At 35.9% G+C, this 14,646-nt stretch overlaps 1 long non-coding RNA gene across 1 annotated transcript in view; it reads right to left on the reverse strand.

Annotated features, from left to right (window-relative positions):
• LOC103100113 (uncharacterized) overlaps positions 1-13,904 on the reverse strand; it is a 103,928-nt gene extending 90,024 nt beyond the window's left edge. Inside the window, exon 1 of the long non-coding RNA XR_467970.3 lies at positions 13,711-13,904. This is a non-coding gene — a long non-coding RNA (uncharacterized LOC103100113). The remainder of the gene's footprint in view (positions 1-13,710) is intronic.
• Between the last annotated feature and the right edge of the window lie 742 nt (positions 13,905-14,646).

Raw genomic sequence — 14,646 nt, forward strand, 5'->3', positions numbered from 1 at the left:
GTTCCTATAATTCTGAACCCTAAATTCTCTTCTACATGACAGACTTTAACTATTTGAAGAGTTATTATTTTACAAGATACAAGTAGTCATGCATGCACTATGAATTGTATCAATGGAGTAAGTATCCATATTGATGGACCCATTATACTATGGAAATATATACTTCTCTATTTAGAGATCTGTGGAAGAGGCATGAAGGAAGAGAACATTTTATTCATACAAAACAGAAAGTGAGGGACCTGATCTTCTAATCAAGGTGAGGATTCCAAATAGAATGTTCCCAAGAAAGGCAGTTGGAGCCTGGCCAGGAGAGGAACTGAGAGACCTTGGTAGCTCTGGGAGAGTGGTGGAGAAGAAGCTGGGATTTCTAGCTTTGAACTATTTCTCTTGGTTTTAGAAAGAGTTTTCCTTGGATTCTGGCTGAAGGGGAAGAAGCTGAGAAATTGATCCCTGTTAGCTTCTGCCCCAGGTTGAAGGACCCTTGGGGGGTCTTCTGGAATTAGGCTGAGAAGAAATTAACTTTTGTTGGTGGCTTTGTGTGACTGGAAGAAGAAAGAAGATTAAAGTTGTCCTCCATCTCCCTGACAGACTTTTCTGTCACAGTTGTGACAAGACTGACATTTCCCAAAACCCTCATAACCCTTCCTTGCAGATTAGGGAAACCCTCATCCCTCTCACCTCATCTTACCTCAGTTCTCCATCCTGTTGTTCCCAATAAACCCCCTTACTTGAGAAAAGAAGAGTAAAGAATATTTTTCTGAAATCTCATAGTTCCCCTGAGTTACTTAGAAGGTGGCTAACTAAGACCAGGTGAGGGGAAAGGGAGGTGGATGGAAAACTGGGAGGTGAAGGGTGGTATTGAGGGAGGAGAAGGTTAGGAAGAATATTGATCTATTAGCCATTAGCAGTGATCAATAGGCAACCCCAGAATATCTCCCTCTAGGATCATCTCTATCTCTCAGAAGTATTTCTTCTATCTCCATTATAACTAGGTACCCTCAGGTTCCCCCTAGTATCTCTCTAGTCACAAGACAGAGTATATCATTCACTGCAACTAGAAATAGTTCCACAGACTATACATTTATTACAGATCTTCAGTGGTTCCATCCTGCTTATTGAGAAAAGTACATACTCCTTTTGTCTTTATATATATCCTCTATATAAGTTAGCATTACCCTATTATTCCCTTCAATTCACTATCCTACAACTATAATGGACAGGATCCAGCCATCTGGTGCCTATTGTTGTGTTTATTCCCATTCTCTAAAGTATATCGGAAATATAGCAGCTCCTGGATATATACAAAGCTGCATTCCTTGGTTACTAAAGAAATAAGACAAATGCTTGAGGATTTAAATAATAAGGAGGGATTTATATAGTATATGGAGAAGAAATGGGAAATAGGACAGTATGCTATTGCTAAAAGGAATGTAGAGAACTGAAGTCAGGAAAATCAAGATCTGAATCAGACACTTCCTATGTGTGTGAAACTTGGTAAATCATTCAAACTTTGTATGCCTTAGTTTACTGATTTCTAAAATGATGGAGTTTGATGCAATGATTTCTAAGGTCCTTTCCAGTTCTAAATCCATGATCTTGTAATGTGTTCAGAGGAGAGAAAAATACCTTTAGTTTGGAGTTGTCAGAGACGGCTTTATAGAGATGAGAATTGAGCTGGATCTTGAATTTGTAGGAATAAGATAGAAAGGGAGAGAGAGAGAGAGAGAGAGAGAATAATTAGGAAAGATAGAGTAGAAGACACAACAAATGGATATCTTTTCTTTAACTGATCAGAAAATGTGAAATAAAAGAAAAAAGAATCAAAGTTAGGGGATTTAATGACAAAATATTGTAGGATTATAATAATTTGAGGAAATGGACCAGCTTGTTTCTTTCAAACATAAGCATTACTTTGAAAATACCGTATCTCCAATTTCTCCTGGCATGAGATGAGCTTCCACACAACCCTAAGGAAAAAAAACCTGCTAGACAAAAAACATTGTCTAGCTGATGGGAATATTAAATATTATGTAGTTATGATACAGATGCTTAATGATAACGAATAGAAAGATGTCCATTCAGAGTTACATCCATTCTCATTAGTTCTCATTGAAGGATGAAATCATATAGAAATTATGAATATTACAGCAATTAACAGAACATGCATGAAAATACCTGAATATTTAATTTTTAAAAGTTCAACTCCCCACGGGGAATGCAAAAAATGTATCCCTATATCTTAGATGTAATTGCCTTCAACATTTTGGAAGCTTTTGCATTAAGGTACTCATGTTCTTCAAGGGACTGCAAAAAATGTAAAAGAAGTGCTAGTCTGGTAAAGCCTAGGGACTTCTTCTCAGAATAATGTTTCTAAGTGCATAAATAAAATATGTAAGATTACAAAATAAATCAAATATGTTGAAATAAAGTTATCAAAATGCAAGGGGAGAAGTAGCCAAGGGAAATCACTAAAAAGGGGAATAAAACTTATATGTACTCAAATTTTGTGTATGTGAATAACTCAATTAAATGCTAGAAAAAATAATGGATAATTTAAATATAGAATGAGCATTACTTAAACTCTAAACTAATCAAAGATGCTTCACATCTTACAAAATGGCAGGGCCATTTTTTTTAAAGAAGTGAAGGACTGTTTTATATTTTACCTCTTCAACTTGAGCAGGGCAGTTGAGGTTTCTCAGTTCCTCAGACAGCAGGGAATTCTTTGGGTTTGTATGGAATTGAAACTGGGCAGAGGGAATAGATGGATATGTAGAAGGAAAATGCCAACCTTTGTACTCAACACAATGATAATCTTATTTTAAGGCATCCCATTCAACACTTATGTTTCTCTCTGTGCACATGGAATGCTAGCAATGGAATCATTAGAACTACTTTGTTTTCATCCTATTATATATTTGACACCAAGTACAGTGCCTGGCACTTAGTAATGTTCTTAATAAGTGTTTATTAATTATTGATTATTGTTTTATTTTAAAACTTAAGCCATATTAGAAAAGGGATTACATTTGTCATTAGAAGGAAAATGTTAAGACCCAAATTAATAAAATGAAAAAAGAAGCTAAAACTCCTGAAATTTTTATTTTAGTATAGCATTGCTCTACAATACATATTTGAGAGGAAGCATGGTATAATGGACAGAAAGCAGATTCTGCAATTAAGAAGATCAGAATTCTATTCCCACCTCTGTCACATACCTGGAGAACCAGTTAACTTTTCAGTGCCCCAGGCAACTTTCAAAGATTATGGATGAGTTGTGGAGGAGACACTGATTTGCACTGGTAGAGGAAGTTCTTTGCCAAGAATTCTCTACACCAATTAAATATTAGGTCTGCTTTAAAAAATATATACCACTGAACTTTCCATTATTTTTGTAAGCAACTATTGAGAAATCAGAACCCCAAAATATAGCCCCCCAAAAGCCATCTTCCATTTCATATAGAAAAATAATTCTGGTAAAGACTAATGTAGATAGTTCTATGTTCCAATTAACATGGTCGAGCTCACCATTAATGAAAATCCCTCCATACTTTTTTATCTGGGACTTTCTATTGCAATATACTGCTTCTTTTCTTGCAATGGATATCTTTTATCTAGAATTATTTCATATATTATTTATGCCACTGATGATAATATTCTATAATCTACTTCCAGGTAGTTAAGTGGTATAGCAGATATAGTGCTGGGCCTGGAGTTAGGAGGATTCATTTTACTGAGTTTGAATTAGGCCTCAGAAATCTTAATTATATATCCTAGACAAGTCATTTAACCATGTTTGCCTTAGTTTCTTTATCTGTAAAATTAGTTGAAGAAGGAAATGTCAAATCACTCTGGAATCTCTGCCAAGAAAATCCCAAATGGGATCATCAGGCATGAAAACATCAACAACTTACTTCCATCTACCATATACCTTGCATTATCCTTTCACAGTTTATACTATTTTTTTTTATTTTTCTGAGAGTTTAGTAGTCTAAGATGTATGGATATGCATCATCACTGGAAGAACATTGCCATCATAGAAATAGACTTTATCAGTAGCAATTATGAATTATGGAAAGTGAGGCAGTTTCCCCAATACAATCCAAACTAATCTCTAGCTATTAAGTTCCAAAATCAGCTCATTGTCCTGCTGTGGCACCTCTCCAATATATAGATGTTGATAGCATAACTATCAAGTTAAGAGGTGTAACATCTTTCCGGGGTATGAATGTTGACAATTTAACTCAATGGTCAGCAGCAGGTACAATACTTTCTTCTCTTGAATCCCTAGCCCTTTTATCATATTGTTAATTATGGCCAACCAAGCCCCAGCCTTGGATCACTCCCAATAGTTGTCCCCTTTACTCCCAAACACATGCTGCTGATTGAATGGAGAAAATCATGCTACTGTTCTGAATGGGTCCACTACACATTTATTTTATGTAATCTCAACTGGGTTGTCATCACTACTAGGTAATTCTACTCTAACTTCTTTATCAATTCACTATCCTACTTTCCACAGCAACTCTTCTAAATCTTCATTCTTCAAATCTCCCATGACTCCCCTTTTCCCATCTCTCAGCTAAGCACCTTGCTCCTTGTGGCTCCTTTGCTACATCCTTCTCATGATCATACCTTCTAACTGTAGGTGTCCCTCACAGTTCTGTCCTTGGTCCTGTTCTGTTATCCCTCCACACTACTTCACTTACTCATTTCATCAGCTCCCAAGGATTTTAATGCCATCTCTTTGCTGGTGACTCTCAGATCCATCTATCCTGCCCCAAATTCTCAGCTGATCTCTAGTCTTGCAGCTCTGCCTGCTTTCTCTTATCCCTCTTAATTCTAGTGTCTTCCCTCTGTTGATTATTTCTTATTCATCCTGCTTGGTATATGGTTGTTTGGCTCCACCACTAAATTGTAAACTCTTTGAGGGCAGAAACCAGTCATCTTTCACTACTTTTTGTATCCCTGGAACTTAGCACAGTGTCTGGCACATAGCAAGAGCTTCATAAATGTTTATTGACTAAAAGTGTATCACAGTCTGGCATTCATCCACTTTTGTAGTTTTGATGGCTAGAACAAACCTTTCCAAATATTTGTCGATTTCATAATGAAGGCTCCAAAGTACTCTGGAATTACACAATTGGTAATATCATCTCTGAATAAAGGATTTTAAGGAGTTCATTATCAATACAGCAACTTCCTTGTTTGGATATATATTTTATGTGCAACTTCTTTCTGTCACATTGGTGAATATCTTGTGTGAACACGTATTCCTATTTTACATGGTACTTACAGCCTCAGGTATAGCTAACATAAAGAATAGGGCACATGGAATGGGGAGAACTGAGCTCTAATTCAAGCTCTGCTTCTTCCCAGCTGAATCTTTTGGCACAATTTCTAGTTCATCATGTGGGTATTATTAATTAATACTTAAAGTACTCCATAAATATAAATGTAGAGAGGATGGCATGAATTACATGAAATTTTAGGTAACTAATGAACCTTATCTGTGTGTGCTTCATGTATAGACCATTGCCATAAAGATGCTTTTATAAAAATTGTAAAATAAGCAATATGAACTGACTAAATCTACTATGTTAGATAATCTCAATTTAGTATTCCCTGTAGCAAGATAAACATTCTATATCTGCCTCGGCAATTCAGTAATCAAAACTCACTCCATTGGCTATTTGGTCCCTTCTCAAGGCTCCCTTGGAACCTCTGCCCTGCCACCTCTCTGTTAAGAGCCTCACCTCATACTTTTATGAAAAGGCCAAATTTGCAGGGGGCACCTGGGTAGCTCAGTGGTTTGAGAGGCAGGCCTAGAGATGTGAGGTCCTAGGTTCAAATCTGGCCTCAGACACTTCCTAGCTGTGTGACCCTGGGCAAGTCACTTAACCCTCATTGCCTAGCCCTTACCACACTTCTGACTTAGAATCAATAAGACAAGCTAAGGGTTAAAAAAATTTTTTTAAGAAAAGGTTATTTGCCAGGAACTTTCTCTTCACCCCTGTTCTCATCTCACATGACTCATACTTCTGTTCCCACTATCTTCTACTTTGCCCCGATTTCACATGAAGGGAAAACTCCTTTCCTTGCCAAAGCAAACCTCTCAAAATATACCTTGGATTTATCTACAGGCTCCTTGATAACTCGCCTACAAAACACTGATGCCCCCTTTCTTCCTTAGAACAAAACTTTACTTGCTCCAAACATGCATATCAGCCAGGGTTGTGCTGAAGTGGCTATAACTGGCTCATGAGAGCCAGTTGTCAAATTTTCAGTATTAGCATTAATACCATGGAGATCAGCATATGGTATGTACAAGTCAGGGATTTATTTCTTGTTTTCTTGGTTATTTGAATGTAAGAAACTGATGGTGAAAATGTAATAATGTCAATCAAATTTTAAAATATGTCATGCATTCTCTTTTTTTTAAGAGTATGAAGAGCCAGTTGTGAAAAACTTACCAGCACATCCATGATATCAGGTCTTCCTATATCTTTTCTACCCTTTTTGGCTAATAAAAAAAATTAAACCTTTACCTTCTGTCTTTGAATCAATATAGTGTGTTGGTTCTAAGGCAGAAGAGTAGTAAAGGCTAGGCAATGGGGATTAAGTGACTTGCCCAGAGTCACATAGCCAGGAAGTGTCTGAATCTAGATTTGAACCCAGGACCTCCTGTATCAAGGCCTGGCTCTCAGTCTACTGAGCCACCTAGCTTCTTCCCCTGGCTAAATTTTTTAAAAATCCTCCTACACTAGAAATAATTTTTCTATTCTCATTATCCTTTAAACTCTCTGAAATCTAGTTTCAAATGTGATTCAACTGAAGCTTCTGTTTGCAAAGATGCCAATGACCTCTTAATTACCTAGTTTAATGGACTTTTCAGGGCAGCTATATGGCACAGTTGAAATGATGCTGAGCCCAGAGTTGGGCTGTGTGACCTGGGCAGATCACTTAACTCTGTTTGCCTCAGTTTCCTCATCTGTAAAATGAGCTGGAGGCAGAAATGGCAACACATTCAAATATTTTTGCCAAGAAACTACCAAAAAGAATCACAAGAAATTGGACATGACTAAAAATGACAAAACAACTCCAAATTGCCTCTTCTCAATCCTCATCCTTCTTAACCTCTCTGAGTCTTCTGACTGCATCAAACATTACTAAGGTTCTCATGACAGTACTTTCTGGGGGTTCCCCTACTAAGTAGATGTCCCTCCCTTAGGTTTCCTTTGTTGAATTTTCATCAATGTGATGTACATTGACCATGGAGATCCCTCAAGGTTCTGTCTTACATTCTCCTTTCTTTTTTCTCTCTAGAAGGGATTCTTGACCTGAAAACCATGAACTTTTAAAAATATATTTTCATAACTATATCATGATATATTTGGGATGCTAATTATTGAATCACAGGAACTAGGAGGTAGTTCTTTTTAATCTTGTCTTCCCATAGTGCTCCTTGAGAGATCATCCTTTTCATCTTCCATTCATTTTTCCAGTCAGAGCTGCCACTCAGAAATCAGGGAAACAGCTCCCCAGTCCTCAGAGATGATTCCCTACCAGCAAGAGAGTCATTGGTTAATACTTTAATACAGAAATCTCAAGAGAGAACTTCGGATCCTAGTTTCACATTGGTGAGCAAGAAAAATCTTAATGTACACTCTAATAGGCTGCAGGGAACTATGTATGGAAATTATTACAGGTGTTGGAGATAGATAAAGAGGATAATAGTCATAAGCTACGAGTAATAAAACCCTAATAAATGACCAGCACAGTCATTAGAATCTTAATTAAAGATGTGAAAAAGTGGTACTCCTACAAGTGTTGAATTCTCTGAACGAGTTATTACCCCAGCACTTTTTCATTGAGTTACTGCAGCTCCTCCGAGAGCTGAACAAGATTTATAATGCCACAGATTGGGTGACATATAATAGTGGAAGCTAAAGATAATAAATAATTATTGGTACCATCTGGACTCTTTGAAAACATCCTTCTAAAGAGTGCTTTTCAGATTCTGACAAAAATAGCATTGGTGCAAAAGAAAACAAAAATGTTAAATTTAAATTAGATGGGAGCAAAGATACTAATTAAGAATTCACGGGGGAAGAAACATTGAGGCTAATTTAGAAGCAATTGACACAAAATTATTCATAAAAATGGATATTGTTTTATATAATCCTCTCCACTAATGTAGTAGAATAACTGCCTTATTAATCCTTACTTTAGCAAGATGGCATATGCCACCTGATGTGAGTCTGAAGAATGTGCTAACATATATACATATGTGTGTATATACACACACATATTAATTTTCCAGGAGAAAAATTGGAGTAAGCTTGAAATTCATGCTCATTTAAGTTCATTATCATTTAATCAATCAACAAATATTTATTAACAACTTCTTATGAACCAGGCACTCTGTTAGGTACTAGGGATACAAAGATAGACACAGCATCAGTTCTGGTCCTCAAGGAGCTTTCATTCTATAAAGGATGGCCACAAGTGTGTATAATATGCATGCATACATAAAATATACACATATATGTGCATATATATATATATATATATACAAGATAATTCAAGGTTAAAGAAGGATGGGTTCTAGCTGGTGAAAAGGATTTGGAAGGAAGGTAATAATGCTTAAGCTAAGCTAGGAAGGAAACTGAAGATCCTTAGCTATAGAAGAAATACAATATTCCAAGCTTGGAAGTCAGCCTTCAAAAATCTTGGAGATGAAAGATCATTCATGTGTTGTATATAAACGATAACAAAAAAATAACTAACTGTTTATTCTTGATCACAGTGGTCTTAGGAAGTCAAAGATTTTCTTCTCATGGAAGCTAACAGGATTGTCTGAGAATGAGGCTTTTGGTTTATTCATTCAGTCTTTACCATAATCACGAACAAGTCAACTACACACACTGAGCTTGATTTGATGACTTAGTAGAAAATTCCAGTTCAACAAAGTTATCCTTGTGATGTTTCCCACAAAAATGCATGCTGTGTTTCTCAACAGAGTTTGCACTAACAAGAGCACATATTGATTTATATATATCATCAGCTTCAACTTAAAAAAGAGGAAATATGATAAGGTGCTGTTTGACCTGAAGTAAGCCCCTACTTGGTTTTTTTTTTAATCTTTAAAATTTTTATTTTCTATTCCAAATTATCTCCCTCCCTTCACCCCTCACTCATTGAGAAGGCAAAAAAATATAGCCATCATAAATATGAAGTAATGTAAACATATTTCCATGTTAGTCATATTGCAAAAAAAAAAGAAAGAAAAAAAGGCTTCAATCTATTGACAGGGAAGATCGGTTCTCTATATGGAGATGGATAGCATTTTTTATCATGAATTCTTTAACATTGTTTTTATTCATGTGTTGATCAGTTACTAAATATTTCACAGTTGATTCCCAATATTATTGCTTTTACTGTGTAAATTATTCTCCTGGTTCTGCTCACTTTACTTTATATCATTTCATATAAGTCTTCCCAGGTGGTGGTGGTTGTTTTTCTGACACTGTCCCCTTTGGTATTTCTATTTTTTTTTAACTTTTGAAAATTTTCATTTAATTAATTAATTTAGAATGTTTTTTTTTTTCTAAATTACATGACTCATGTTCTTTCCCTCATGCCCCTGCCCCCCCCCAGTTGATGAGCAATTCTACTGGATTTTACATGTGTCATTGATCAAGACCTATTTCCATATTATTGATATTTGCACTAGGGTGATCATTTAGAGTCTATATCCCCAATCATCCTTTCGGTATTTCTCATAGCAAAATAGTGTTATTTCACATTTAAAAAGTAAAACTTCTTCAGCCATTCCTCATTTAATCTGCAACTCCTCAAATTCCAATTCCTTGCCATAAAAGAGCTACTATAAATATTTTTATGTGGCCATTTCCTTTTTCTCTGGGTTATAGCCCTGATAGAAGTATTGCTCAGTCAAAAGATGAAGAAAGTTTTTTAGCCCTTTGGCTATAGTTCCAAATTGTTCCACAGAATGGTTGGACTAGTTTACAGCTCCACCAAAAAAGCATTAGTATATCTATTTTCCCACATCTATTCCAGAATTTTTCATTTTCCTTTTCTGTCACATTTACCAATCTGAAGGGTGTAAGGTAGAACCTGAATTGTTTTAATTTGTATTTATCCAATTATTCGTGATATGGAACATTTTTCATATTGCTATTGATAGATTTCTTCTTCTGAAAACTGCCTGTTTATTTCCCTTGACTAATTATCAATTGAGGGAAAGGTTATTTTTATTTCGATAAATTTAAATAATTCTATTTTTTTATTTAATGCTTTTAATAAATTTGACACTTCTCTATATATACTTGAGAAAAGAAACCTTTGTCAGAGAAGCTTGCTCCAAAAATTGTTTTCCCAGTTTCATTTTTGACTTCTAACTCTGTTTCATTGACTTGTTTGTGCAAAAACTTAAATTTAACATAATCAAAATTCCTGCCTTTGAAGGAATCATTCTCATTACCCAATTGTCCTACCCCTGCCTCTTCTGTATGCTTATTTATATACCTATCCATCCTCTCTTGCAAAATCCAGTTTAACATTCACTTCCCTCATAAGTTTTTCCCTTGATTAACTCTTCCCTACCCTAAATAGTTTTTAATCACTAAGAATTTATGTATACTTGCTTTTTTCTCCTTGGTAGATTCTTTGGCAAGTATCCATAACTAAGCCTTTTTAATATTAATATCATAAACCAAACTAGATGGCAAGTTCTTTGAGAATAAGGAATCATACCATAGATGTGTTCTATATACGTCTTACCTTCTCTGACTTCTGCACCCCTCCTAATAAAGTACTTGACTCAAGGTATCTATTCCATAAATATCATAAACTGATTTTCCATTTACAAGAAACCCTCAGATGTCATTTATATCTTTAAAAGGACAGGACAAAATTCACAGGATAGTTTTAGAAATTTTTGTGTTGAAAGTGGAAGACGTGTTTCAAAGAGGGAAAAAATAAACTATTCTATTTAATTCAATAATTACTTATACACCTACTTCATGCTATACTAGGAATTGAGGATAGAAAATAAAAACAAATTCCTTACCCTCAGGGATCTTATATTCTATTATTGTATTCTCCTTTTAGCTAACAACTAAGGCAGGATCTGAAAGAATAGTGTAGATAAAGAGATACTATTTTGAAAATGGACTCAGAAGGGGAAATGTTGAACAAAATAAAATAATATATGATTTTCAAATGCTCAAATGTCTTATCCTGGAGCCCATAACTCATCCATGCCTGCCCAAATTGTGTGATTCATAGGCATGGCCTCACACAAGTTTATTCTAACACACAATATATCGCTAGCCTTCCTTTGCTTTTTCTTGACATCATGAAGATACCAGCAGGGTACATGGACTACCCAATAGTTATGTCTCAATAGGAACTCTTTAAATATGATGTACAGCTAATCTTCAACATTTGCAACTTCAAGCACTTACATAATTTTATAAGTAACATATTTTTTTACTTTCTAACCAGGCACATTTGCAGCTTTGAGCAATGGGGGAGGAGGGAGGGAAATGAAGTGCAATGAGCAAGTTTGTATGTGCAAAAAAAGATGAATTTATTCTTTAAAGTATTCTTGAGGGGGAAGCTGGGTGGCTCAGTGGTTTGAGAGCCAGGCCTAGAGATGGGAGGTCCTGGGTTCAAATATGGCCTCAGACACTTCCCAGCTGTGTGACCCTGGGCAAGTCACTTGACCCCCATTGCCTAGCCCTTACCACTCTTCTGCCTTGAAGCCAATACACAGTATTGACTCCAAGAAGGAAGGTAAGGGTTTAAGAATAAATAAATAGATAGATAGACAAACAAACAAATGAATGAATAAACAAACAAATTAATTAATCAATAAACAAATAATTAATTAATTAAATGACTGGATAAATAAATGAATGAATGAATAAATAAATAAATAAAGTATTCTTGAATCCACTCCAGAAAGTGCTAAAGTAACCTGAAATAATGGGATCAAGAGAGATTGTAAGAATGTGAACTCTGAGATCATGTTTACTTATTAATCTGAACTCTTAAATTCCCCCCCAACTCTCTCTCTCTCTCTCTCTCTCTCTCTCTCTCTCTCACACACACACACAGAAAGCTTTAAATGTTTGTGCTTGCCAATGGGCCAATGTGTTCCTAGGAGCTGCAATCTCTCCTGTTTATTCTGCGTTTGGCCTCTCCTAGGCAACACTCTCATCAACCATACAATGTGTTGACCTCAGGATAGTCTTTAAGAGTCTTCTGGAATATCTCCCTTGTACCTTTTCTTAATGAGGGAGACAGTGGGATTCCATTTCTAGAAGTGAAATAATCACCCATCCTATCTCCCCCAAATGCATCTGTGCACTGGGCTTGGCAGTCACAGATTCATTAGTGGATCTCTATGCTCTAAGACCACCCATTCATCCAGGAGGCATCAAACCAGGATAAGTGCCTTGTGTTAAAATGTGAAATAAGAAGCATTGTTGAACACAAGCAAATGTTCTACCTACATAGGCTCTCCCTGGCACATTTTACAGCCACTTAAGTTGCTAGTCTCTGCCCTCTCACCCATATTTAGAATTGCATAAGGTATAACAACAGGAGAACCTTTCAATTTTATAGACAAAGTAGAATATATTTACAACCTTTGAGCTCAATCCAATTCTCTCTGAGTTCTACTGTTATTTCCTTCATGATCCTCACCATTCTCTCTAGTCTAAATACACAGAAATCATGAAGGTCATTTGAAAACAGTGATATCAGGATACATTGATTCAGGTAGGGGGTTGGGGGTTCAATAAAATAGTTCACATGACAATTAGGTGCTTCCTGGCCCACATTCAAGATTTCAAGTTATTAGTGGATAGATTTTTTTTTCTACACAGTAAACAATATTTTTTTAGAGAAGAACTGCAATATTCTATTGCAATCCACTGTGTGGGCTTTCAAGGGGTTCAATATTAAGCCTGATGGTGAAAATCTTTCTGACATGAAACATTCTGACCCTTGTCTAGGTATCTCTACTTTTCTGTCTGTCTCTTTCTCTCTCTCTCTCCATCCTTTGTCTTTCCAATGAGTTATTTATTTAAACATTTTTGAGGGAAGGTATACCATGAACACTGGATTAAGATAATACCAATGATTTTTATTTCATTGTAAAAATTCTTACCATCACACAAGATTTGCATTAAAGAAAAGAGTTTTTACCTAATTACATATAATCCTGGACTTCTCCCAAGTCCCTCAGACAGAGGAAATCTCTAGCCAGGTCATATATATATATATACTATATATATATATATATATATATATATATACATATATATATACACATATATATATACATATGTATATATATATGTATTTTAAATCCATTTACAAAAAGCTACTGATTTTGGTTGATTTCTGAAAAAACTTGTAATTTACTTCATTTGTGTGTGTATTGTGGGGGAAACTTTTGTGTATGTCAGGGCATGCATATACATTTATAATATATGTGGACATGTAGGCCAGCACATTGAATGATATCTAGACCATAAAATATTTATGCATAAAAATAAAGTGAGCTGAGATGAGTGAATTGAAGAGATGGAAAAGCTACAATGTTCATAGGTAAATGAGATGGCAGTCCTTCCTCCAACTCCACCCACACCCCATCCCCTTAGAGGCATTTACCTGGCAGAGCAAATGTCCTGTCTCCCCTGCTGCCTGCCCATACCGCTAGGCTGGGCTCCTGAGCATCCCTGCCAGGCTGACTTGCCCGACCACACTACCTTAGGTGGGAATTCTGAGCTCTGACCAAGGCTTGGGACTTACCCTGATGCAAATGCTTTTCATCTGGGAGCAATTCAACCACTGAATCCAAGAGAAAATTATAGCTGGCAGGTGTTGCCCCTTTCCCTTTTTTATCTCCAGGATTCTTCTTCTATTGCCACCCCTGCCCCTCTTCTTCCAATCAGGTGTTGCCTCTCCTTTCTCCTGCATTTTATGGTCTATTTCATGGTTATTGTGTAAGGGAAAGGGCATAGTTTGAAAATTACTGTTTTATTATAAAAATTATATGCATGAAAGTGAATTTTCAGCAATCTCTAGAAACAAATTACAGTTTTTAGTGGTCTTACAGAACCTAACCCCCTATTTCCCTTGGGTTTAATATATCAACATTCCTGTTTTTTTTTTAATTTTCAGGCTGTTCCTCCCATGAAAATGGAAGATTGAGTATACCTTCTTTCATTCTATCTATTCCCATAAAAGAGAAGCAGCCTGCCAATAAGTTTTGCAATGTTCAGAAATGAAGCATTAATACTAGCTTTAAAGGAAACCTTTCTACCAGGAGACAGCTGATCAAAGATAAGTCCATCAAATTATTTCTTTGCACCAGAGTAACTCACCCTAAGAGTTGTTGATTCCATGTGATTCAGCTGGATCCTAAATCATAATTTACCCTCAAATTTATTTCAATTACTGTGCTCAGCACTGCACAAATAATCCTATTTACACATTTGATTTACCTACAAGATGAACTTCAGGAAAAAAGGAGCCTTCAGATAGAAACAGTGATTATTTTTAGTTTATACAATAAATTGAAAGGACCTCCCTCTGACTTTGCAG

This window comes from Monodelphis domestica, chromosome 4 (assembly GCF_027887165.1).
Source record: "Monodelphis domestica isolate mMonDom1 chromosome 4, mMonDom1.pri, whole genome shotgun sequence".
In the NCBI taxonomy this organism is placed as follows: Eukaryota; Metazoa; Chordata; class Mammalia; order Didelphimorphia; family Didelphidae; genus Monodelphis; species Monodelphis domestica.